The sequence below is a fragment of the Scyliorhinus torazame genome, chromosome 21 (assembly GCF_047496885.1).
Source record: "Scyliorhinus torazame isolate Kashiwa2021f chromosome 21, sScyTor2.1, whole genome shotgun sequence".
Taxonomy (NCBI): domain Eukaryota; kingdom Metazoa; phylum Chordata; class Chondrichthyes; order Carcharhiniformes; family Scyliorhinidae; genus Scyliorhinus; species Scyliorhinus torazame.
In genome coordinates, this window is record NC_092727.1 from 1506921 (window position 1) to 1532834 (window position 25914).

The 25914-nt window shown below is 49.3% G+C and overlaps 1 protein-coding gene across 9 annotated transcripts in view; it reads left to right on the plus strand.

Annotated features, from left to right (window-relative positions):
- Positions 1–25914, plus strand: part of LOC140398091 (uncharacterized) — a 75968-nt gene that overhangs the window by 20933 nt on the left and 29121 nt on the right. The window lies entirely within an intron of this gene.

Sequence of the window (25914 nt, forward strand, 5' to 3'; positions counted from 1 at the left end):
TGACACCTCCCCCCAAGAAAAAAAAATATCAATCAACTTCAAGATGGTTTCATTTTTCACCTTTGCACCATCCACTAAGAAATGCACACAGTAAATATACATTTTCATTTAAAGAAAACACCACACTCAAACAGGTATAATAATATAGTCCATTTTTCTTCGTTCTTCTTTCTCCAACCAAAATCCTTCTCGATTGACAGTCTCTTTGAACAAAGTCTCTGCACGATCCATCCATTCCTTCACTCCTCGGCATTTCTCTTTAGAATCAGATACTTTAGTTCAATCTTACCACAGAGTCCCTTGCAATTCTCCAATACAGGAGCATTGGTTACCACAGCTTTCAGGTAGCCAAATGCCTGTTGAAAGTCCGCTGCCCATTGAAATTTTTTACGTTTCTTCAGCAATTCCATCAGGGGAGTAATCACGCCACAAAACTTTTGCACACCTGTTCAATCAAATTCATTCATGCTAGGAGATCGCATTATTTCCCTTCGTCTTGAGGGTATCGGAAACTCCGCAAGGAAAGTGATTCGGGCTTCTCCAAATTCACTTTCGGCTAGGTTCATCACCAAACCTGCCTCCTGAAGTCGATCAAAGAACTCCATACGATGTTTTAAATGTTCTTTCCATGTCTGGAAGGTGGAAATAAAAGCAGATTGTCCCAATTTCTAAATGCAATCCTTCAAACGTGGGATAGGGTAAGAGTCCATTCTTGTAACTGCATTGACCTTTCGATAGTCCACACACAACCGTTGGGTACCGTCTGGTTTAGGTACCATCACTATGGGTGAGCTCCATTGGCTGCAACCCACTTCAATTATGCCATTTTTAAGCATACTCTCAATCTCTTTGTTAACCTGTGCCAATTTTAAAGGATTAAGTTTATATGGATGTTGTTTGATAGGAACAGCATTTCACACATCTACATCATGTAGAGCCATTTTAGTACTTCCCAATTTATCTCTACAAACTTGCCCATGTTTATCAATAACTCTTTCAGGTCAGTTCGTTTTTCCTCTGGAAGGTAACTTAACAATTCATCCCAATTTTTAAGAACATCCTCATTTTCTAATTTAATTTGAGGTATGTCAAATTCACAGTCATCTGGATTTGGTTCGTCACTTTGAGTTAGAATCATTAAAACCTCCTTTTTCTCTCCTTCCCTTTCAAAGTACCTTTTAAGCATATTCACGTGACACATTCGGTGAGTTTTCCTTCTATCTGTGTTTTTACCACATAATTCACCTCACTTAATTTCCTTTCAATCTGATACGGTCCACAAAACCTAGCTTTTAAAGGCTCACCTACCACTGGTAACAACACTAAAACTTTATCCCCACTGGCAAAACTACGAACTTTGGATTTCTTGTCCGCTACCCATTTCATCACATTTTGTGCAACTTTTAAATGTTGTCTAGCCAATTCACCTGCTCTATTTAATCATTCCCTAAAATTTGACACGTAATTCAATAGTGTAATTTCCGATCTCTCACCCACCAATTTTTCCTTAATCAATTTAAGTGGTCCTCTTACCTCATGACCAAAAATTAGTTCAAAAGGACTAAATTTGGTAGACTCATTAGGTGCATCCCTAATTGCAAACAATACGAATGGAATTCCTTTATCCCAATCCTCTGCATAATCTTGACAATACGCTCTCAACATTGTCTTTCATGTCTGATGCCACCTTTATAACGCTCCCTGCAATTCTGGATGGTACGCAGTTGATTTAAATTGTTTTATTCCTAAACTACCCATAACTTCTTTGAATAACTTTGAAGTAAAATTTGTTCATTGATCCGATTGAATTTCTGTGGGTAGTCCATATCTAGTAAAGAATTTAAGTAATTCCTCCACAATCCTTTTAGCTGTAATATTACATACTGGAATGGCCTCTGGAAACCTCGTAGACACATCCATTATAGTCAAAAGATATTGATTCCCACTTTTTGTTTTAGGAAGCGGTCCTACACAATCGATTAGGACCCTTGTAAAAGGTTCCTCAAATGCTGGAATGGGTATTAAGGGCACTGGTTTTATCACTGCTTGAGGTTTCCCTATCACTTGTGTGACATGATTGACAAAATTTAACTACATCTTTATGTAGTCCAGGCCAATAAAAATGTTTCTGAATTTTAGCTTGAGTTTTCCTTATTCCCAAATGATCTCCCACTGCTACCTCATGTGCAACTCGCAACACCTCCTTTCTATACCCTACCGGCAATACTACTTGATGAACCTCTGCCCACTTTTCATCCGCCTGCATATGTACAGGTCTCCATTTTCTCATCAAGACATCATTTTTACGGTAATAACACTCTGGTCTACTCTCAGATTCCTCTTCCGTATATGCTTTCTGATATATCCGTTTTATTTCTACATCTTTCTGTTGTAACTCCGCCAATTTTCCTGAACTAAAAATATCCGCCTCATCCTCCACCTGTTCTTATTCTTTTTCAACCATCTGATCAAAAATTGTTTCTGATAATTGCACTTCAACGTCACCTTCACTCTTTGATTTCTCCTCTTGTCTTAACCTGTGACTTTGCGACCTTGTTACTACACAATCCGGAAAAATCCCAGGATATTCGTCCTTCAACACTTCAGTTGACTGATTTTCCAACTGCTTATCAACCACAGTAGGCATCACTCCCACCTGCGATCCAACTATATCATTACCCAAGATAAACTGTGGGCGCAGTTCTCCCATTGGGAGACTAATATTGTTTTCTGCATGGTTCCTGATGTAATTAGCAACAATTTGTTTAAGTTTCTCTTTCCACCAACCCTCAAACCATCAACTACAGTTCCTGTCCGATTACTGTCGTCCCCTCCTACTGTGGAATGTGTGTCCTGATCAAGCTTATGATGTACCCTATGGTTGGATAATTAGTTGAAGCTGAGGAGAGACTGTGGAATTCAGTGGAACAATAATGGAGATTCCAGTCTCACTCTGCTGCAGTCGTTAACACTGCGTCACTTTTAACATTGCGGCATCTGATGAAATTTAAATTCAGTCAATCAAAGAAATCTGGAATGAGGGCTCGTCTCAGTAATTGTGACCATAAAACTATTATCCATTGTTGCAAAACCCCACCTGGCTCACTAATGCCCTTTGGGGAGGAAATGTGCCGTCCTTACCTGGTCTCGTGTACCTGTGACTCCAGACCCAGAGCCATGTGACTGACATTTACCACCTGAAATAGCTGAACTGCCCCCTCAGTTCAAGGGCAATTAGGGATGCTCGTCCTGCCAGCAATAGCAATATTCCATGAAATAATTTTTAAAGACTAGTACCAACTTCTCAGGAATTTCTGATGGCCAGTCAGGGTGAGGGTCCTCCCATCCCAGTTTTCACAGCTAATTCATTCATTTATACTTTCTGATTATAAAATGTTTCCCGGGCCTGATGCTGGTTTTTGTAGCAGAACCGAATCATAGAATCATAAAATTTACAATGCAGAAGGAGGCCATTTGGCCCATCGAAAGGGCACCCTGCCGAAGCCCACTCCCTATCCCTGTAACCCAACAACCCCACCTACCTTTTGGACACTATGGGGAAAGACCTAGCTTGACAAGTCCACCTAACCCGCACATCTTTGGACTGTGGGAGGAAACCGGAGCACCCGGAGGAAACCCAAATGATTCTCACTGGGGTACAGGGTCCCTCTCCTGAAGGTGCTGACTCTCACTGGGGTACAGGGTCCCTCTCCGCTCCTGAAGGTGCTGACTCTCACTGGGGTACAGGGTCCCTCTCCTGAAGGTGCCGACTCTCACTGGGGTACAGGGTCCCTCTCCTGAAGGTGCTGACTCTCACTGGGGCACAGACCCCCTCCTCTCCTGAAGGTGCTGACTCTCACTGGGGTACAGTGTCCCCTCCTCTCCTGAAGGTGCTGACTCTCACTGGGGTACAGACTCCCCCTCCTCTCCTGAAGGTGCTGACTCTCACTGGGGTACAGTGTCCCCTCCTCTCCTGAAGGTGCTGACTCTCACTGGGGTACAGGGTCCCCTCCTCTCCTGAAGGTGCTGACTCTCACTGGGGTACAGGGTCCCCCTCCTCTCCTGAAGGTGCTGACTCTCACTGGGGTACAGGGTCCCCTCCTCTCCTGAAGGTGCTGACTCTCACTGGGGTACAGGGTCCCCCTCCTCTCCTGAAGGTGCTGACTCTCACTGGGGTACAGGGTGATCCCTTCTTGTGAAGATGTTGACTTCCATTCATTGCCAGCATGGGTTGCAGAGAGTTTAAGCTAAAATGGCAGGACGCTAGGAAACAAGGTGAGGAGTCAGGGGAGGGAGAAACATGGACAAAAACAAAAGCCAGAAAGGAGAATAAGAAGAGTGATAGGCAGAGTAATCAAGAGCCAGAATCAAACTGGGCCACAGTGAAAATATTGGGTACGGGACAAGTCTGAAGGCTTTGTGCCTTAACGTGCGGAGCATTCGCAATAAAGTTGATGAAATAATTGCTCAAATATATGTCAACAGGTATGATATAGTCGGGAATAGAGAGCCATGGTTGCTAGGTTACCAAGGCTGGGAACTGAACAACCAGAGGTAGTCAGTATTTAGGAAGGACAGACAAAAGGGAAAAGGCAGTGGGGTGGGGTGGCTTTGTTGGTTAAAGAGGAGATTAACACAATCGTGAGGGAGATTTCTCTGCCAGCAATGAGCTTGTTCCAAAAAGAAAAATGCGCAGGCATGACATACTCAGCAATTGCACTTTTACCTGTTTCTTCCATGAGGGGTGGGGATAGTTTCCCAGCCCCAGCCTTCCTCCCGTCTTCTCCCACTTGTGTGTATGCCGTCGTGGGACCTTGCACAGGGGATTTACTTCCCAAAGATTCATGGGTGCATTGAGTTTTTTTAAAAATCCCTTCATGATAACGGGTGGCAAACTGTGGTCAGAATGGTGAGGCGTTTTGATGGAATAAATGGGGAGGAACCGCTTTGATCGCCAGAGCTGACAGGATATTAGCTCCAGCAATGTGGAATCTGTGGGGGTAAAGCTGAGAAACACCAAGGGGCAAAAAACATGAGTGGGCGTCGTACAGAGTCCCCCAAACTGCAGTGCTGACATTGGGAATGGCATCAACAGGAAATTAGAGAGACATGCAATAAAGGATCATCTGTAATTATGGGTGACTTTAATCTGCATTTGGACTGGACCAATCAAATTAGTAACAATAGCATTGAGGAGGAATTCCTGGAATGTGTATGGGACGGTTTTCTGGACCAATACACCAAGGAACCAATGAGAGAACAGGCTACCCTTATCAAACTTTGTTCCCCGGGACCCACTTTTACCAACCGGCGGATCTTCGGGACACACCATTATTGCTTACCTTTAATCGACAGGTGAGCCTGCCTGGTCCTCACGATCTCACTTGCTTCATCATTCAATGCTACATTTCTGCTCAGGACTCAGCTGACGAGTTCTTGCTGCATCCTTTGAAAAAGAAAATGAAGAGGTGTATCCTCGAACTCGCCATGCTTAATCTTCAAATGCCTTTGAAGATTCGAGGGTTTTAAACTTTCATTTGCCAGTATTTCCCTGCATATAACACACATGGGTTTTGCATCCTGATTTTCACTGGCACAGTAAAGCCATACCTCAAGAAATCATCTTTATACTGCTTTGTTCCCAATTTCAGTTTCTGCTCAATGAGTTGCTCACCAGAGACCCTGGGGCTCTGGATACAGCTCACACCAGCACTGCTGGGAGAAGCTCTCTCCAGCAGATTCAGCTGGGAGATCCTGGCCTGTTTGTGTCTCTGGCCTTTTCTTCTTTATTACAAAATAATCCATCTTCATTTCTTCAGTCCTGTTGCTTGCTGGCAGCTTCATAACGGAGGATTCCCTCGTCCATGATTTTGAACCCAAAGCGCGGACGTACAGGGCACATTGCATCAGTGTGCGGTCCAGGAGCGTGACCTTCTCTCTGCCGCTGCTCCGGAAAGTCTCCATCATTCATGGTTAAACGTCGGTCGCAGCCGCCATTCTTTTTTTTTACTTTGAAACTTTATTATGACTTTTTACTGCTGAAAATTAAACAATTTCAGTTGAACATGCGCATCCTTACATTTTCACACAAACCTTTTTTCAAATATATTCCCATTTCTTTATAAATTTAAACAAGTATAGAAAAAAGTACAACCGTGTTTTTACTTTACAAACTATGATTAGAGATGAGGTGAAGTAACTTGTCAAATACACAGAGTCACAATATTTCTTTCTGGTTCCTCTGCATTGCACTATCCAAACATCCAAGTCATCTCCTTCTCCATTCTCACCAAAAGCACTGACTTCCAGGTTTCCAGAGAGTGACGACACAAAGTGATGACTGTGTAGGTTTCTTCCAGTGTTGACATGTGCCTGCCATATTGACTGACCTTGTTTGATCAGTATTTGATCGTTTCAGTAGGGGAGCAGTTTGGGAACAGCGATCACAATTCAGTAAGCTTTAAGGTACTGATGGATAAGTGTAGTCCTCAGGTGAAGGTGCTAAATTGGGGGAAGGCTAAATGCAACAATATTAGGCGGGAACTGAAGAATGTAGATTGGGGGCAGATGTTTGAGGGCAAATCAACATCTGGCATGTGGGAGGCTTTCAAGTGTAAGTTGATAGGAATTCAGGACCGGCATGTTCCTGCGAGGATGAAGGATAAGTATGGCAAGTTTTGGGAACCTTGGATAACGAGAGATATTGTGAGCCTCGTTAAAAAGAAAAAGGAGGCATTTGTCAAGGCTAGGAGGCTGGAAATAGACAAAGCAAGTGTGGAATACAAGGAAAGTAGAAAGAAACTTGAGCAAGGAATCAGGAGGGCTAAAAGGGGTCACAAAAAGTCATTGGCCAGCAGGATTAAGGAACATCTCAAGGCTTTTTATACATATATAAAGAGCAAGAGGATAACCAGGGAGAGGACAGGGGAGGGAATCTATGTGTGGAGCTAGAGGAAATGGTGAGGTATTAAATGAGTACTTTGCGTCAGTATTCACCAAAGAGAAGGACTTGGTGGATGATGAGTCTGGGGAAGGGTGTAGAGATAGTTTGGGCCATGTTGAGATCAAAAAAGAGGTGGTGTGGGGGGTCTTGAAACACATTAAGGTACACAGTCCCCAGGGCCTGATCAGATATATCCCAAAATACTGAGAGAGGCAAGAGAGGAAATTGTTGGGGCCTTGACCGTAATCTTTGTATCCTCACTGGCTATGGGGAAGGCCCCAGAGGATTGGAGAATAGCCAATGTTCCTTTGTTTAAACATGGTAGCAAGGATAATCCAGGGAACGACAGGCCGGTGAGCCTTCCATCAGTGGTAGGGAAATTACTGGGGAGGATTCTTCAAGACAGGATCTACTCCCATTTGGAAATAAGTGGACATAAAAGCGAGAGGCAACATGGTTTTGTGAAGGGGAGGTCGTGTCTCACTAACTTGGTGGAGTTTTTCGTGGAAGTGACAAAGATGATTGATGCAGGAAGGACAGTGGATGTTGTCTATATGGACTTCAGTAAGGCCTTTGACAAGGTCCCTCATGGCAGACTGATACAAAAGGTGAAGTCCCACTGGATCAGGGGTGAGCTGGCAAGGTGGACACAGAACTGGCTCGGTCATAGAAGGCAGAGAGTAGCAGTGGAAGGATGCTTTTCTGAATGGAGGGCTGTGACTAATGGCGTTCATCTGGGATTAGTGCTGGGACTGTTGCTGTTTGTAATATATATAAATGATTTGGAGGAAAATGTAACTGGTCTGATTAGTAAGTTTGCGGTTGGTGGAATTGCGGATAGTGATGAGGACTGTTAGAGGATACAGCAGGATTTAGATTGTTTGGAGACTTGGGCAGAGAGACGGCAGATGGAGTTTAATCCGGACAAATGTGAGGTAATGCATTTTTGAAGGTCTAATGCAGGTAGGGAATATACAGTAAATGACAGAACCCTTAAGAGTATTAATAGGTAGAGGGATCTGGGTGTACAGGTCCACAGGTCACTGAAAGGGGCAACACAGGTGGAGAAGGTAGTCAAGAAGGCATACGGCATGCTTGCCTTCATTGGCCGGGGCATTGAGTATAAGAATTGGCAAGTCATGTTGCAGCTGTATAGAACCTTAGTTAGGCCACACTTGGAGTATAGTGTTCAATTCTGGTCGCCACACCACCAGAAGGATGTGGAGGCTTTAGAGAGGTTGCAGAAGAGATTTACCAGAATGTTGCCTGGTATGGAGGGCATTAGCTATGAGGAGCGGTTGGGGCAACTTGGTTTGTTCTCACTGGAACAAAGGAGGTTGAGGAGGGACCTGATAGAAGATTATGAGATACATGGACAGAGTGGACAGTCAAAAGCTTTTTCTCAGGGTGGAAGAGTCAATTACTAGGGGGCATAGGTTTAAGGTGAGGGGGGCAAGGTTTAGAGTAGATGTACGAGGCAAGTTTTTTAGGCAGAGGGTAGTGGGTGCCTGGAACTCGCTACCGGAGGAAGTGGTGGAAGCAGGGACGATAGTGACATTTAAGGGGCATCTTGACAAATACATGAATAGGATGGGAATAGAGGGATATGGTCCCCGGAAGGGTAGGGGGCTTTAGTTTAGTCGGGCATCATGGTCGGCACGGGCTTGGAGGGCTTAAGGGCCTGTTCCTGTGTGTACTTTTCTTTGTTTTTTGTTATTCCTGGCTGATGAACCTGGCCTGGTTTCCCCCTCACTGTCCATTGGCTCATCCACCCCAGTCACAGACTGCTGACCAGTTCCCGACCAGTACTTCACGCTGTGGGAGTTCAAGCGGACGTGGCACCGGCAGTTGATCAGTTTGATCACTAAGCGGCAGGTCACATACTGCCGATCGGTGATGGGGGATGGGCCAAGCAGTGCACACAGGACCAGCACCAGAGTGGAGCTCCGAGCTGGGGCCACCACCATTAGCATCGCACGTCTACGTGGATGCCCGTCAGTCTCAGTCCCCCTTCCCCCCGCATGTGCGCGGTGACCAGCACACAGCCCAGCCTCGTGCCACCTGCCACCTCAAACGCCACAATCAATAGGGGACAGCCCACGGCCAGCAATCTTAACAACCAGTCGCTCCGTTGGGGACATCTTCCTGCGACCGGGAGCGCCACAACTGATCGCTCCATGACCCTCCTGACACCCGCCTGCGACCTACCCGCAGGTCATGACCCTGAGTTAGAAAAACCCTGTCATAGACTGGGTATTGTGTAATGAGAACGGAATCATTGGCAATCAATAGTTGTGTGAGACACCTTGGGGATGAGTGACCATAACATGGTAGAATTGTTCATCAAGATGGAGCGTGACATAGGTGATTCTGAGACTGGGGTCCTGAATCAGAATAAAGGGAACTACGATGACATGAGACCGAGTTGGCTTTGATCAATTGGAGAACGTTACTTAAAGGGATGACAGTGGATAGGCAATGGCAAACATTCAAGGAGCGTATGGAGTATTGGATTGAGTGCGGTGTGATTGGGTTGAGTGTGGAGACTGGGTTGAGTGTGGAGTGAATCGGTTGAGCGGAGTGATTGGGTTGAGTGCAGAGTGATTGGGTTGAGTGCGGAGTGATTGGGCTGAGTGCGGAGTGATTGGGTTGAGTGCGGAGTGATTGGGTTGAGTGTGGAGTGAGTGGGTTGAGTGTGGAGTGATTGGGTTGAGTGTGGAGTGATTGGGTTGAGTGTGGAGTGATTGGGTTGAGTGTGGCGTGATTGGCTTGAGTGCTGAATGATTGGGTTGAGTGCAGAGTGATTGGGTTGCGTGCGGAGTGATTGGGTTGAGTGCGGAGTGATTATGTTGAGTGGTGTGATTGGGTTGAGTGTGGAGTGACTGGGTTGCGTGTGGTGTGATTGGGTTGCGTGCGGAGTGATTGGGTTGAGTGCGGAGTGATTAGGTTGAGTGGTGTGATTGGGTTGAGTGTGGAGTGACTGGGTTGAGTGTGGAGTGATTGGGTTGAGTGTTGAGTGATTGGGTTGAGTGTTGGATTGAGTGCAGAGTGATTGGGCTGAGTGCGGAGTGATTGGGTTGAATGTGGAGTGATTGGGTTGAGTGCAGAGTGAGTGGCTTGAGTGCTGAGTGATTGGGTTGAGTGGGGAGTGATTGGGTTGAGTGCGGAGTGATTGGATTGAGTGCAGAGTGATTGGGCTGAGTGCGGAGTGATTGGGTTGAGTGCGGAGTGATTGGGTTGAGTGCAGAGTGAGTGGCTTGAGTGCTGAGTGATTGGGTTGAGTGGGGAGTGATTGGGTTGAGTGGGGAGTGATTGGATTGAGTGCGGAGTGGTTGGGTTGCGTGTGGTGTGATTGGGTTGAGTGAGGAGTGATTGGGCTGAGTGGTGAGTGATTGGGCTGAGTGCGGAGTGATTGGGTTGAGTGCGGAGTGGTTGGGTTTAGTGCGGAGTGATTGGGTTTAGTGCGGAGTGATTGGGCTGAGTGCGGAGTGATTGGGTTGAATGTGGAATGATTGGGTTGAGTGCGGAGTGATTGGGTTGAGTGTTGAGTGACTGGGTTGAGTGTTGGGTTGAGTGCGGAGTGATTGGGTTGAGTGTTGAGTGACTGGGTTGAGTGTTGGGTTGAGTGCGGAGTGATTGGGTTGAGTGTTGAGTGACTGGGTTGAGTGTTGGGTTGAGTGCGGAGTGATTGGGTTGAGTGCGGAGTGGTTGGGTTGAGTGTTGGGTTGAGTGTGGAGTGATTGGATTGAATGCGGGGTGATTGGGTTGAGTGTTGAGTGACTGGGTTGAGTGTTGGGTTGAGTGTGGAGTGATTGGATTGAGTGCGGAGTGGTTGGGTTGCGTGTGGTGTGATTGGGTTGAGTGCGGAGTGATTGGATTGAGTGTTGAGTGACTGGGTTGAGTGTGGAGTGATTGGGTTGAGTGTTGAGTGATTGGGTTGAGTGTTGAGTGACTGGGTTGAGTGTGGAGTGATTGGGTTGAGTGTTGAGTGATTGGGTTGAGTGTGGAGTGATTGGGTTGAGTGTTGAGTGATTATGTTGAGTGCGGAGTGAGTGGGTTGAGTGCGGAGTGATTGGGTTGAGTGTGGAGTGATTGGGTTGAGTGTTGAGTGATTATGTTGAGTGCGGAGTGAGTGGGTTGAGTGCGGAGTGATTGGATTGAGTGCGGAGTGATTGGGTTGAATGTTGAGTGACTGGGTTGAGTGTTGAGTGATTGGATTGAGTGCGGAGTGGTTGGGTTGCGTGTGGTGTGATTGGGTTGAGTGCGGAGTGATTATGTTGAGTGCGGAGTGAGTGGGTTGAGTGTGGAGTGATTGGGTTGAGTGTGGAGTGATTGGGTTGAGTGTGGAGTGATTGGGTTGAGTGTGGCGTGATTGGCTTGAGTGCTGAATGATTGGGTTGAGTGGGGAGTGATTGGGTTTAGTGTGGAGTGATTGGGCTGAATGCGGAGTGATTGGGTTGAGTGTGGAGTAATTAGGTTGAGTGTGGTGTGATTGGGTTGCGTGCGGAGTGATTAGGTTGAGTGGTGTGATTGGGTTGAGTGTTGGATTGAGTGCAGAGTGATTGGGCTGAGTGCGGAGTGATTGGGTTGAGTGTGGAGTGATTGGGTTGAGTGCAGAGTGAGTGGCTTGAGTGCTGAGTGATTGGGTTGAGTGGGGAGTGATTGGGTTGAGTGGGGAGTGATTGGATTGAGTGCGGAGTGGTTGGGTTGCGTGTGGTGTGATTGGGTTGAGTGCGGAGTGATTGGGCTGAGTGGGGAGTGATTGGGCTGAGTGCGGAGTGATTGGGCTGAGTGTTGAGTGACTGGGTTGAGTGTTGAGTGATTGGGTTGAGTGTGGAGTGATTGGGTTGAGTGTTGAGTGATTGGGTTGAGTGCGGAGTGGTTGGGTTTAGTGCGGAGTGATTGGGTTTAGTGCGGAGTGATTGGGCTGAGTGCGGAGTGATTGGGTTGAAGGTGGAGTGATTGGGTTGAGTGCGGAGTGATTGGGTTGAATGTGGAGTGATTGGGTTGAGTGCGGAGTGATTGGGTTGAGTGTTGAGTGATTGGGTTGAGTGTTGGGTTGAGTGTGGAGTGATTGGATTGTGTGCGGAGTGATTGGGTTGAGTGTTGAGTGATTGGGTTGAGCGTTGAGTGATTGGGTTGAGTGTGGAGTGATTGGGTTGAGTGTTGAGTGATTGGGTTGAGCGTTGGGTTCAGTGTGGAGTGATTGGATTGTGTGCGGAGTGGTTGGGTTGCGTGTGGTGTGATTGGGTTGAGTGCGGAGTGATTATGTTGAGTGCGGAGTGAGTGGGTTGAGTGTGGAGTGATTGGGTTGAGTGTGGAGTGATTGGGTTGAGTGTGGCGTGATTGGCTTGAGTGCTGAATGATTGGGTTGAGTGGGGAGTGATTGGGTTGAGTGTGGAGTGATTGGGTTGAGTGTTGAGTGATTGGGTTGAGTGCGGAGTGGTTGGGTTTAGTGCGGAGTGATTGGGTTTAGTGCGGAGTGATTGGGCTGAGTGCGGAGTGATTGGGTTGAAGGTGGAGTGATTGGGTTGAGTGCGGAGTGATTGGGTTGAATGTGGAGTGATTGGGTTGAGTGCGGAGTGATTGGGTTGAGTGTTGAGTGATTGGGTTGAGTGTTGAGTGACTGGGTTGAGTGTTGGGTTGAGTGTGGAGTGATTGGATTGTGTGCGGAGTGATTGGGTTGAGTGTTGAGTGATTGGGTTGAGCGTTGAGTGATTGGGTTGAGTGTGGAGTGATTGGGTTGAGTGTTGAGTGATTGGGTGGAGCGTTGGGTTCAGTGTGGAGTGATTGGATTGTGTGCGGAGTGGTTGGGTTGCGTGTGGTGTGATTGGGTTGAGTGCGGAGTGATTATGTTGAGTGCGGAGTGAGTGGGTTGAGTGTGGAGTGATTGGGTTGAGTGTGGAGTGATTGGGTTGAGTGTGGCGTGATTGGCTTGAGTGCTGAATGATTGGGTTGAGTGGGGAGTGATTGGGTTTAGTGTGGAGTGATTGGGCTGAATGCGGAGTGATTGGGTTGAGTGTGGAGTAATTAGGTTGAGTGCGGAGTGATTAGGTTGAGTGGTGTGATTGGGTTGCGTGCGGAGTGATTAGGTTGAGTGGTGTGATTGGGTTGAGTGTTGGATTGAGTGCAGAGTGATTGGGCTGAGTGCGGAGTGATTGGGTTGAGTGTGGAGTGATTGGGTTGAGTGCAGAGTGAGTGGCTTGAGTGCTGAGTGATTGGGTTGAGTGGGGAGTGATTGGGTTGAGTGGGGAGTGATTGGATGAGTGCGGAGTGGTTGGGTTGCGTGTGGTGTGATTGGGTTGAGTGCGGAGTGATTGGGCTGAGTGGGGAGTGATTGGGCTGAGTGCGGAGTGATTGGGCTGAGTGTTGAGTGACTGGGTTGAGTGTTGAGTGATTGGGTTGAGTGTGGAGTGATTGGGTTGAGTGTTGAGTGATTGGGTTGAGTGCGGAGTGGTTGGGTTGCGTGTGGTGAGATTGGGTTGAGTGCGGAGTGATTGGGTTTAGTGCGGAGTGATTGGGTTTAGTGCGGAGTGATTGGGCTGAGTGCGGAGTGATTGGGTTGAAGGTGGAGTGATTGGGTTGAGTGCGGAGTGATTGGGTTGAGTGTTGAGTGACTGGGTTGAGTGTTGGGTTGAGTGTGGAGTGATTAGATTGAGTGCGGAGTGGTTGGGTTGAGTGTTGGGTTGAGTGTGGAGTGATTGGATTGAGTGCGGGGTGATTGGGTTGAGTGTTGAGTGACTGGGTTGAGTGTTGGGTTGAGTGTGGAGTGATTGGATTGTGTGCGGAGTGGTTGGGTTGCGTGTGGTGTGATTGGGTTGAGTGCGGAGTGATTGGATTGAGTGCGGAGTGATTGGGTTGAGTGTTGAGTGACTGGGTTGAGTGTTGAGTGATTGGGTTGAGTGTGGAGTGATTGGGTTGAGTGTTGAGTGATTGGGTTGAGCGTTGGGTTCAGTGTGGAGTGATTGGATTGAGTGCGGAGTGGTTGGGTTGCGTGTGGTGTGATTGGGTTGAGTGCGGAGTGATTATGTTGAGTGCGGAGTGAGTGGCTTGAGTGCAGAGTGATTGGGTTGAGTGGGGAGTGATTGGGTTGAGTGGGGAGTGATTGGGTTGAGCGGAGTGATTGGGTTGAGCGGAGTGATTGGGTTGAGCGGAGTGATTGGGTTGAGTGTGGAGTGTTTGGGTTGCGTGTGGAGTGATTGGGTTGAGTGCAGAGTGATTGGGTTGAGTGTGGAGACTGGGTTGAGTGTGGAGTGATTGGGTTGAGTATTGGATTGAGTGCGGAGTGATTGGGCTGAGTGCGGAGTGATTGGGTTGAGTGCAGAGTGATTGGGCTCAGTGCGGAGTGATTGGGTTGAGTGTGGAGTGATTGTGTTGAGTGTGGAGTGATTGGCTTGAGTGTGGAGTGATTGGGTTGAGTATTGGATTGTGTGCGGTGTGATTGGGTTGAGTGTGGAGACAGGGTTGAGAGTGGAGTGATTGAGTTGAGTGTAGTGTGATTGGGTTGAGGGTGGAGTGATTTGGCTGAGGGTGGAGTGATAGGGTTGAGTGTGGAGTGATTGGGTTGAGTGTGGAGTGATTGGGTTGAGCGTGGAGCGATTGGGTTGAGTGTGGAGTGATTGGGTTGAGTGTGGAGTGATTGGGTTGAGTGTTGAGTGATTGGGTTGAGTGTGGAGTGATTGGGTTGAGTGTTGAGTGATTCGGTTGAGCGTTGGGTTCAGTGTGGAGTGATTGGATTGAGTGCGGAGTGGTTGGGTTGCGTGTGGTGTGATTGGGTTGAGTGCGGAGTGATTATGTTGAGTGCGGAGTGAGTGGCTTGAGTGCAGAGTGATTGGGTTGAGTGGGGAGTGATTGGGTTGAGTGGGGAGTGATTGGGTTGAGCGGAGTGATTGGGTTGAGCGGAGTGATTGGGTTGAGTGTTGAGTGATTGGGTTGAGCGTTGGGTTCAGTGTGGAGTGATTGGATTGAGTGCGGAGTGGTTGGGTTGCGTGTGGTGTGATTGGGTTGAGTGCGGAGTGATTATGTTGAGTGCGGAGTGAGTGGCTTGAGTGCAGAGTGATTGGGTTGAGTGGGGAGTGATTGGGTTGAGTGGGGAGTGATTGGGTTGAGCGGAGTGATTGGGTTGAGCGGAGTGATTGGGTTGAGCGGAGTGATTGGGTTGAGTGTGGAGACTGGGTTGAGTGTGGAGTGATTGGGTTGAGTATTGGATTGAGTGCGGAGTGATTGGGCTGAGTGCGGAGTGATTGGGTTGAGTGCAGAGTGATTGGGCTCAGTGCGGAGTGATTGGGTTGAGTGTGGAGTGATTGGGTTGAGTGTGGAGTGATTGGCTTGAGTGTGGAGTGATTGGGTTGAGTATTGGATTGTGTGCGGTGTGATTGGGTTGAGTGTGGAGACAGGGTTGAGAGTGGAGTGATTGAGTTGAGTGTAGTGTGATTGGGTTGAGGGTGGAGTGATTTGGCGGAGGGTGGAGTGATAGGGTTGAGTGTGGAGTGATTGGGTTGAGTGTGGAGTGATTGGGTTGAGCGTGGAGCGATTGGGTTGAGTGTGGAGTGATTGGGTTGAGTGTGGAGTGATTGGGTTGAGTGTGGAGTGATTGGGTTGAGTGTGGAGTGATTGGGTTGAGTGTTGGGTTGAGTGTGGAGTGATTGGGTTGAGTGTGGAATGACTGGGTTGAGTATTGGGTTGAGTGTTGAGTGATTGAGTTGGGTATTCTGTTGATTGTGGAGTGATTGGGTTGAGTGTGGAGTGATTGGGTTGAGTGTGGAGTGATTGGGTTGAGTGCACAGTGATTGGGTTGAGTGTGGAGTGATTGGGCTGAGTGTGGAGTGATTGGGTTGAGTGTGGAGTGATTGGGCTGAGTGCGGTGTGATTGGGCTGAGTGCGGAGTGATTGGGTTGAGTGCGGAGTGATTGAGTTGAGTGTGGAGTGATTGGGTTGAGTGTGGAATGATTGGGCTGAGTGTGGAGTGATTGGGTTGAGTGTGGAGTGATTGGGTTGAGTGCGGAGTGATTGAGTCGAGTGCGGAGTGATTGGGTTGAGTGCAGAGTGATTGAGTTGAGTGTGGAGTGATTGGGCTGAGTGTGGAGTGGTTGGGTTGAGTGTGGAGTGATTGGGTTGAGTGCAGAGTGATTGGGTTGAGTGCAGAGTGATTGGGCTGAGTGCGGAGTGTTTGGGCTGAGTGCGGAGTGATTGAGTCGAGTGCGGAGTGATTGGGTTGTGTGCGGAGTGATTGGGTTGAGTGTGGAGTGATTGGGCTGAGTGCGGAGTGATTGAGTCGAGTGCGGAGTGATTGAGTCGAGTGCGGAGTGATTGGGTTGAGTGTGGAGTGATTGGGTTGAGTGCGGAGTGATTGGGTTGAGTGTGGAGTGATTGGGTTGAGTGTGGAGTGATTGGGTTGAGTGCAGAGTGATAGGGTTGAGTGCAGAGTGATTGGGCTCAGTGCGGAGTGATTGGGTTGAGTGTGGAGTTATTGGGTTGAGTGCGGAGTGATTGGGCTCAGTGCGGAGTGATTGGGTTGAGTGTGGAATGACTGGGTTGAGTATTGGGTTGAGTGTGGAGTGATTGATTTGGGTATTCTGTTGAGTGTGGAGTGATTGGGTTGAGTGTGGAGTGATTGGGCTGAGTGCGGAGTGATTGAGTCGAGTGTGGAGTGATTGGGTTGAGTGCGGAGTGATTGGGTTGAGTGCGGAGTGATTGGGTTGAGTGCGGAGTGATTGGGTTGAGTGCGGAGTGATTGGGTTGAGTGTGGAGTGATTGGGCTGAGTGTGGAGTGATTGGGTTGAGTGCGGAGTGATTGGGTGGAGTGCAGAGTGATTGGGCTGAGTGCGGAGTGATTGAGTCGAGTGCGGAGTGATTGCGTCGAGTGCGGAGTGATTGGGTTGAGTGTGGAGTGATTGGGTTGAGTGCGGAGTGATTGGGTTGAGTGTGGAGACTGGGTTGAGTGTGGAGTGATTGGGTTGAGTATTGGATTGAGTGCGGAGTGATTGGGCTGAGTGCGGAGTGATTGGGTTGAGTGCAGAGTGATTGGGTTGAGTGCGGAGTGATTGGGTTGAGTGTGGAGTGATTGGGTTGAGTGTGGAGTGATTGGCTTGAGTGTGGAGTGATTGGGTTGAGTATTGGATTGTGTGCGGTGTGATTGGGTTGAGTGTGGAGACAGGGTTGAGAGTGGAGTGATTGAGTTGAGTGTAGTGTGATTGGGTTGAGGGTGGAGTGATTTGGCTGAGGGTGGAGTGATAGGGTTGAGTGTGGAGTGATTGGGTTGAGTGTGGAGTGATTGGGTTGAGCGTGGAGCGATTGGGTTGAGTGTGGAGTGATTGGGTTGAGTGTGGAGTGATTGGGTTGAGTGTGGAGTGATTGGGTTGAGTGTGGAATGACTGGGTTGAGTATTGGGTTGAGTGTTGAGTGATTGAGTTGGGTATTCTGTTGATTGTGGAGTGATTGGGTTGAGTGTGGAGTGATTGGGTTGAGTGTGGAGTGATTGGGTTGAGTGCACAGTGATTGGGTTGAGTGTGGAGTGATTGGCTGAGTGTGGAGTGATTGGGTTGAGTGCGGAGTGATTGGGTTGAGTGCGGAGTGATTGGGTTGAGTGTGGAGTGATTGGGTTGAGTGTGGAGTGATTGGCTTGAGTGTGGAGTGATTGGGTTGAGTATTGGATTGTGTGCGGTGTGATTGGGTTGAATGTGGAGACAGGGTTGAGAGTGGAGTGATTGAGTTGAGTGTAGTGTGATTGGGTTGAGGGTGGAGTGATTTGGCTGAGGGTGGAGTGATAGGGTTGAGTGTGGAGTGATTGGGTTGAGTGTGGAGTGATTGGGTTGAGCGTGGAGCGATTGGGTTGAGTGTGGAGTGATTGGGTTGAGTGTGGAGTGATTGGGTTGAGTGTGGAGTGATTGGGTTGAGTGTGGAATGACTGGGTTGAGTATTGGGTTGAGTGTTGAGTGATTGAGTTGGGTATTCTGTTGATTGTGGAGTGATTGGGTTGAGTGTGGAGTGATTGGGTTGAGTGTGGAGTGATTGGGTTGAGTGCACAGTGATTGGGTTGAGTGTGGAGTGATTGGCTGAGTGTGGAGTGATTGGGTTGAGTGTGGAGTGATTGGGCTGAGTGCGGTGTGATTGGGCTGAGTGCGGAGTGATTGGGTTGAGTGCGGAGTGATTGAGTTGAGTGTGGAGTGATTGGGTTGAGTGTGGAGTGATTGGGCTGAGTGTGGAGTGATTGGGTTGAGTGCGGAGTGATTGGGTTGAGTGCGGAGTGATTGGGCTGAGTGCGGAGTGATTGAGTCGAGTGCGGAGTGATTGGGTTGAGTGCAGAGTGATTGAGTTGAGTGTGGAGTGATTGGGCTGAGTGTGGAGTGGTTGGGTTGAGTGTGGAGTGATTGGGTTGAGTGCAGAGTGATTGGGTTGAGTGCAGAGTGATTGGGCTGAGGGTGGAGTGATTTGGCTGAGGGTGGAGTGATAGGGTTGAGTGTGGAGTGATTGGGTTGAGTGTGGAGTGATTGGGTTGAGCGCGGAGCGATTGGGTTGAGTGTGGAGTGATTGGGTTGAGTGTGGAGTGATTGGGTTGAGTGTTGAGTGATTGGGTTGAGTGTGGAGTGATTGGGTTGAGTGTTGAGTGATTCGGTTGAGCGTTGGGTTCAGTGTGGAGTGATTGGATTGAGTGCGGAGTGGTTGGGTTGCGTGTGGTGTGATTGGGTTGAGTGCGGAGTGATTATGTTGAGTGCGGAGTGAGTGGCTTGAGTGCAGAGTGATTGGGTTGAGTGGGGAGTGATTGGGTTGAGTGGGGAGTGATTGGGTTGAGCGGAGTGATTGGGTTGAGCGGAGTGATTGGGTTGAGTGTTGAGTGATTGGGTTGAGCGTTGGGTTCAGTGTGGAGTGATTGGATTGAGTGCGGAGTGGTTGGGTTGCGTGTGGTGTGATTGGGTTGAGTGCGGAGTGATTATGTTGAGTGCGGAGTGAGTGGCTTGAGTGCAGAGTGATTGGGTTGAGTGGGGAGTGATTGGGTTGAGTGGGGAGTGATTGGGTTGAGCGGAGTGATTGGGTTGAGCGGAGTGATTGGGTTGAGCGGAGTGATTGGGTTGAGTGTGGAGACTGGGTTGAGTGTGGAGTGATTGGGTTGAGTATTGGATTGAGTGCGGAGTGATTGGGCTGAGTGCGGAGTGATTGGGTTGAGTGCAGAGTGATTGGGCTCAGTGCGGAGTGATTGGGTTGAGTGTGGAGTGATTGGGTTGAGTGTGGAGTGATTGGCTTGAGTGTGGAGTGATTGGGTTGAGTATTGGATTGTGTGCGGTGTGATTGGGTTGAGTGTGGAGACAGGGTTGAGAGTGAAGTGATTGAGTTGAGTGTAGTGTGATTGGGTTGAGGGTGGAGTGATTTGGCGGAGGGTGGAGTGATAGGGTTGAGTGTGGAGTGATTGGGTTGAGTGTGGAGTGATTGGGTTGAGCGTGGAGCGATTGGGTTGAGTGTGGAGTGATTGGGTTGAGTGTGGAGTGATTGGGTTGAGTGTGGAGTGATTGGGTTGAGTGTGGAGTGATTGGGTTGAGTGTTGGGTTGAGTGTGGAGTGATTGGGTTGAGTGTGGAATGACTGGGTTGAGTATTGGGTTGAGTGTTGAGTGATTGAGTTGGGTATTCTGTTGATTGTGGAGTGATTGGGTTGAGTGTGGAGTGATTGGGTTGAGTGTGGAGTGATTGGGTTAGGTGCACAATGATTGGGTTGAGTGTGGAGTGATTGGGCTGAGTGTGGAGTGATTGGGTTGAGTGTGGAGTGATTGGGCTGAGTGCGGTGTGATTGGGCTGAGTGCGGAGTGATTGGGTTGAGTGCGGAGTGATTGAGTTGAGTGTGGAGTGATTGGGTTGAGTGTGGAGTGATTGGGCTGAGTGTGGAGTGATTGGGTTGAGTGTGGAGTGATTGGGTTGAGTGTGGAGTGATTGGGTTGAGTGCACAATGATTGGGTTGAGTGTGGAGTGATTGGGCTGAGTGTGGAGTGATTGGGTTGAGTGTGGAGTGATTGGGCTGAGTGCGGTGTGATTGGGCTGAGTGCGGAGTGATTGGGTTGAGTGCGGAGTGATTGAGTTGAGTGTGGAGTGATTGGGTTGAGTGTGGAGTGATTGGGCTGAGTGTGGAGTGATTGGGTTGAGTGTGGAGTGATTGGGTTGAGTGCGGAGTGATTGGGCTGAGTGCGGAGTGATTGAGTCGAGTGCGGAGTGATTGGGTTGAGTGCAGAGTGATTGAGTTGAGTGTGGAGTGATTGGGCTGAGTGTGGAGTGGTTGGGTTGAGTGTGGAGTGATTGGGTTGAGTGCAGAGTGATTGGGTTGAGTGCAGAGTGATTGGGCTGAGTGCGGAGTGTTTGGGCTGAGTGCGGAGTGATTGAGTCGAGTGCGGAGTGATTGGGTTGTGTGCGGAGTGATTGGGTTGAGTGTGGAGTGATTGGGCTGAGTGCGGAGTGATTGAGTCGAGTGCGGAGTGATTGAGTCGAGTGCGGAGTGATTGGGTTGAGTGTGGAGTGATTGGGTTGAGTGCGGAGTGATTGGGTTGAGTGCGGAGTGATTGGGTTGAGTGTGGAGTGATTGGGTTGAGTGTGGAGTGATTGGGTTGAGTGCAGAGTGATAGGGTTGAGTGCAGAGTGATTGGGCTCAGTGCGGAGTGATTGGGTTGAGTGTGGAGTGATTGGGTTGAGTGCGGAGTGATTGGGCTCAGTGCGGAGTGATTGGGTTGAGTGTGGAATGACTGGGTTGAGTATTGGGTTGAGTGTGGAGTGATTGATTTGGGTATTCTGTTGAGTGTGGAGTGATTGGGTTGAGTGTGGAGTGATTGGGCTGAGTGCGGAGTGATTGAGTCGAGTGTGGAGTGATTGGGTTGAGTGCGGAGTGATTGGGTTGAGTGCGGAGTGATTGGGTTGAGTGCGGAGTGATTGGGTTGAGTGCGGAGTGATTGGGTTGAGTGTGGAGTGATTGGGCTGAGTGTGGAGTGATTGGGTTGAGTGCGGAGTGATTGGGTGGAGTGCAGAGTGATTGGGCTGAGTGCGGAGTGATTGAGTCGAGTGCGGAGTGATTGCGTCGAGTGCGGAGTGATTGGGTTGAGTGTGGAGTGATTGGGTTGAGTGCGGAGTGATTGGGTTGAGTGTGGAGACTGGGTTGAGTGTGGAGTGATTGGGTTGAGTATTGGATTGAGTGCGGAGTGATTGGGCTGAGTGCGGAGTGATTGGGTTGAGTGCAGAGTGATTGGGTTGAGTGCGGAGTGATTGGGTTGAGTGTGGAGTGATTGGGTTGAGTGTGGAGTGATTGGCTTGAGTGTGGAGTGATTGGGTTGAGTATTGGATTGTGTGCGGTGTGATTGGGTTGAGTGTGGAGACAGGGTTGAGAGTGGAGTGATTGAGTTGAGTGTAGTGTGATTGGGTTGAGGGTGGAGTGATTTGGCTGAGGGTGGAGTGATAGGGTTGAGTGTGGAGTGATTGGGTTGAGTGTGGAGTGATTGGGTTGAGCGTGGAGCGATTGGGTTGAGTGTGGAGTGATTGGGTTGAGTGTGGAGTGATTGGGTTGAGTGTGGAGTGATTGGGTTGAGTGTGGAATGACTGGGTTGAGTATTGGGTTGAGTGTTGAGTGATTGAGTTGGGTATTCTGTTGATTGTGGAGTGATTGGGTTGAGTGTGGAGTGATTGGGTTGAGTGTGGAGTGATTGGGTTGAGTGCACAGTGATTGGGTTGAGTGTGGAGTGATTGGCTGAGTGTGGAGTGATTGGGTTGAGTGCGGAGTGATTGGGTTGAGTGCGGAGTGATTGGGTTGAGTGTGGAGTGATTGGGTTGAGTGTGGAGTGATTGGCTTGAGTGTGGAGTGATTGGGTTGAGTATTGGATTGTGTGCGGTGTGATTGGGTTGAATGTGGAGACAGGGTTGAGAGTGGAGTGATTGAGTTGAGTGTAGTGTGATTGGGTTGAGGGTGGAGTGATTTGGCTGAGGGTGGAGTGATAGGGTTGAGTGTGGAGTGATTGGGTTGAGTGTGGAGTGATTGGGTTGAGCGTGGAGCGATTGGGTTGAGTGTGGAGTGATTGGGTTGAGTGTGGAGTGATTGGGTTGAGTGTGGAGTGATTGGGTTGAGTGTGGAATGACTGGGTTGAGTATTGGGTTGAGTGTTGAGTGATTGAGTTGGGTATTCTGTTGATTGTGGAGTGATTGGGTTGAGTGTGGAGTGATTGGGTTGAGTGCACAGTGATTGGGTTGAGTGTGGAGTGATTGGCTGAGTGTGGAGTGATTGGGTTGAGTGTGGAGTGATTGGGCTGAGTGCGGTGTGATTGGGCTGAGTGCGGAGTGATTGGGTTGAGTGCGGAGTGATTGAGTTGAGTGTGGAGTGATTGGGTTGAGTGTGGAGTGATTGGGCTGAGTGTGGAGTGATTGGGTTGAGTGCGGAGTGATTGGGTTGAGTGCGGAGTGATTGGGCTGAGTGCGGAGTGATTGAGTCGAGTGCGGAGTGATTGGGTTGAGTGCAGAGTGATTGAGTTGAGTGTGGAGTGATTGGGCTGAGTGTGGAGTGGTTGGGTTGAGTGTGGAGTGATTGGGTTGAGTGCAGAGTGATTGGGTTGAGTGCAGAGTGATTGGGCTGAGTGCGGAGTGATTGGGTTGAGTGCGGAGTGATTGGGTTGAGTGTGGAGTGATTGAGTCGAGTGTGGAGTGATTGAGTCGAGTGCGGAGTGATTGGGTTGAGTGCGGAGTGATTGGGTTGAGTGTGGAGTGATTGGGCTGAGTGCGGAGTGATTGAGTCGAGTGCGGAGTGATTGAGTCGAGTGCGGAGTGATTGGGTTGTGTGCGGAGTCATTGGGTTGAGTGTGGAGTGATTGGGCTCAGTGCGGAGTGATTGAGTCGAGTGCGGAGTGATTGAGTCGAGTGCGGAGTGATTGGGTTGAGTGTGGAGTGATTGGGTTGAGTGCGGAGTGATTGGGTTGAGTGCGGAGTGATTGGGTTGAGTGTGGAGTGATTGGGTTGAGTGCGGAGTGATTGGGTTGAGTGCAGAGTGATAGGGTTGAGTGCAGAGTGATTGGGTTGAGTGTGGAGTGATTGGGTTGAGTGCGGAGTGATTGGGTTGAGTGTGGAGTGATTGGATTGAGTGCGGAGTGATTGGGTTGAGTGTGGAGTGATTGGATTGAGTGCGGAGTGATTGGGTTGAGTGTGGAATGACTGGGTTGAGTATTGGGTTGAGTGTGGAGTGATTGATTTGGGTATTCTGTTGAGTGTGGAGTGATTGGGTTGAGTGTGGAGTGATTGGGCTGAGTGCGGAGTGATTGAGTCGAGTGTGGAGTGATTGGGTTGAGTGCGGAGTGATTGGGTTGAGTGCGGAGTGATTGGGTTGAGTGCGGAGTGATTGGGTTGAGTATTGGATTGAGTGCGGAGTGATTGGGCTGAGTGCGGAGTGATTGGGTTGAGTGCAGAGTGATTGGGCTCAGTGCGGAGTGATTGGGTTGAGTGTGGAGTGATTGTGTTGAGTGTGGAGTGATTGGCTTGAGTGTGGAGTGATTGGGTTGAGTATTGGATTGTGTGCGGTGTGATTGGGTTGAGTGTGGAGACAGGGTTGAGAGTGGAGTGATTGAGTTGAGTGTAGTGTGATTGGGTTGAGGGTGGAGTGATTTGGCTGAGGGTGGAGTGATAGGGTTGAGTGTGGAGTGATTGGGTTGAGTGTGGAGTGATTGGGTTGAGCGTTGAGCGATTGGGTTGAGTGTGGAGTGATTGGGTTGAGTGTGGAGTGATTGGGTTGAGTGTTGAGTGATTGGGTTGAGTGTGGAGTGATTGGGTTGAGTGTTGAGTGATTCGGTTGAGCGTTGGGTTCAGTGTGGAGTGATTGGATTGAGTGCGGAGTGGTTGGGTTGCGTGTGGTGTGATTGGGTTGAGTGCGGAGTGATTATGTTGAGTGCGGAGTGAGTGGCTTGAGTGCAGAGTGATTGGGTTGAGTGGGGAGTGATTGGGTTGAGTGGGGAGTGATTGGGTTGAGCGGAGTGATTGGGTTGAGCGGAGTGATTGGGTTGAGTGTTGAGTGATTGGGTTGAGCGTTGGGTTCAGTGTGGAGTGATTGGATTGAGTGCGGAGTGGTTGGGTTGCGTGTGGTGTGATTGGGTTGAGTGCAGAGTGATTATGTTGAGTGCGGAGTGAGTGGCTTGAGTGCAGAGTGATTGGGTTGAGTGGGGAGTGATTGGGTTGAGTGGGGAGTGATTGGGTTGAGCGGAGTGATTGGGTTGAGCGGAGTGATTGGGTTGAGCGGAGTGATTGGGTTGAGTGTGGAGACTGGGTTGAGTGTGGAGTGATTGGGTTGAGTATTGGATTGAGTGCGGAGTGATTGGGCTGAGTGCGGAGTGATTGGGTTGAGTGCAGAGTGATTGGGCTCAGTGCGGAGTGATTGGGTTGAGTGTGGAGTGATTGGGTTGAGTGTGGAGTGATTGGCTTGAGTGTGGAGTGATTGGGTTGAGTATTGGATTGTGTGCGGTGTGATTGGGTTGAGTGTGGAGACAGGGTTGAGAGTGGAGTGATTGAGTTGAGTGTAGTGTGATTGGGTTGAGGGTGGAGTGATTTGGCGGAGAGTGGAGTGATAGGGTTGAGTGTGGAGTGATTGGGTTGAGTGTGGAGTGATTGGGTTGAGCGTGGAGCGATTGGGTTGAGTGTGGAGTGATTGGGTTGAGTGTGGAGTGATTGGGTTGAGTGTGGAGTGATTGGGTTGAGTGTGGAGTGATTGGGTTGAGTGTTGGGTTGAGTGTGGAGTGATTGGGTTGAGTGTGGAATGACTGGGTTGAGTATTGGGTTGAGTGTTGAGTGATTGAGTTGGGTATTCTGTTGATTGTGGAGTGATTGGGTTGAGTGTGGAGTGATTGGGTTGAGTGTGGAGTGATTGGGTTGAGTGCACAGTGATTGGGTTGAGTGTGGAGTGATTGGGCTGAGTGTGGAGTGATTGGGTTGAGTGTGGAGTGATTGGGCTGAGTGTGGTGTGATTGGGCTGAGTGCGGAGTGATTGGGTTGAGTGCGGAGTGATTGAGTTGAGTGTGGAGTGATTGGGTTGAGTGTGGAGTGATTGGGCTGAGTGTGGAGTGATTGGGTTGAGTGTGGAGTGATTGGGTTGAGTGCGGAGTGATTGGGCTGAGTGCGGAGTGATTGAGTCGAGTGCGGAGTGATTGGGTTGAGTGCAGAGTGATTGAGTTGAGTGTGGAGTGATTGGGCTGAGTGTGGAGTGGTTGGGTTGAGTGTGGAGTGATTGGGTTGAGTGCAGAGTGATTGGGTTGAGTGCAGAGTGATTGGGCTGAGTGCGGAGTGTTTGGGCTGAGTGCGGAGTGATTGAGTCGAGTGCGGAGTGATTGGGTTGTGTGCGGAGTGATTGGGTTGAGTGTGGAGTGATTGGGCTGAGTGCGGAGTGATTGAGTCGAGTGCGGAGTGATTGAGTCGAGTGCGGAGTGATTGGGTTGAGTGTGGAGTGATTGGGTTGAGTGCGGAGTGATTGGGTTGAGTGCGGAGTGATTGGGTTGAGTGTGGAGTGATTGGGTTGAGTGTGGAGTGATTGGGTTGAGTGCAGAGTGATAGGGTTGAGTGCAGAGTGATTGGGCTCAGTGCGGAGTGATTGGGTTGAGTGTGGAGTGATTGGGTTGAGTGCGGAGTGATTGGGCTCAGTGCGGAGTGATTGGGTTGAGTGTGGAATGACTGGGTTGAGTATTGGGTTGAGTGTGGAGTGATTGATTTGGGTATTCTGTTGAGTGTGGAGTGATTGGGTTGAGTGTGGAGTGATTGGGCTGAGTGCGGAGTGATTGAGTCGAGTGTGGAGTGATTGGGTTGAGTGCGGAGTGATTGGGTTGAGTGCGGAGTGATTGGGTTGAGTGCGGAGTGATTGGGTTGAGTGCGGAGTGATTGGGTTGAGTGTGGAGTGATTGGGCTGAGTGTGGAGTGATTGGGTTGAGTGCGGAGTGATTGGGTGGAGTGCAGAGTGATTGGGCTGAGTGCGGAGTGATTGAGTCGAGTG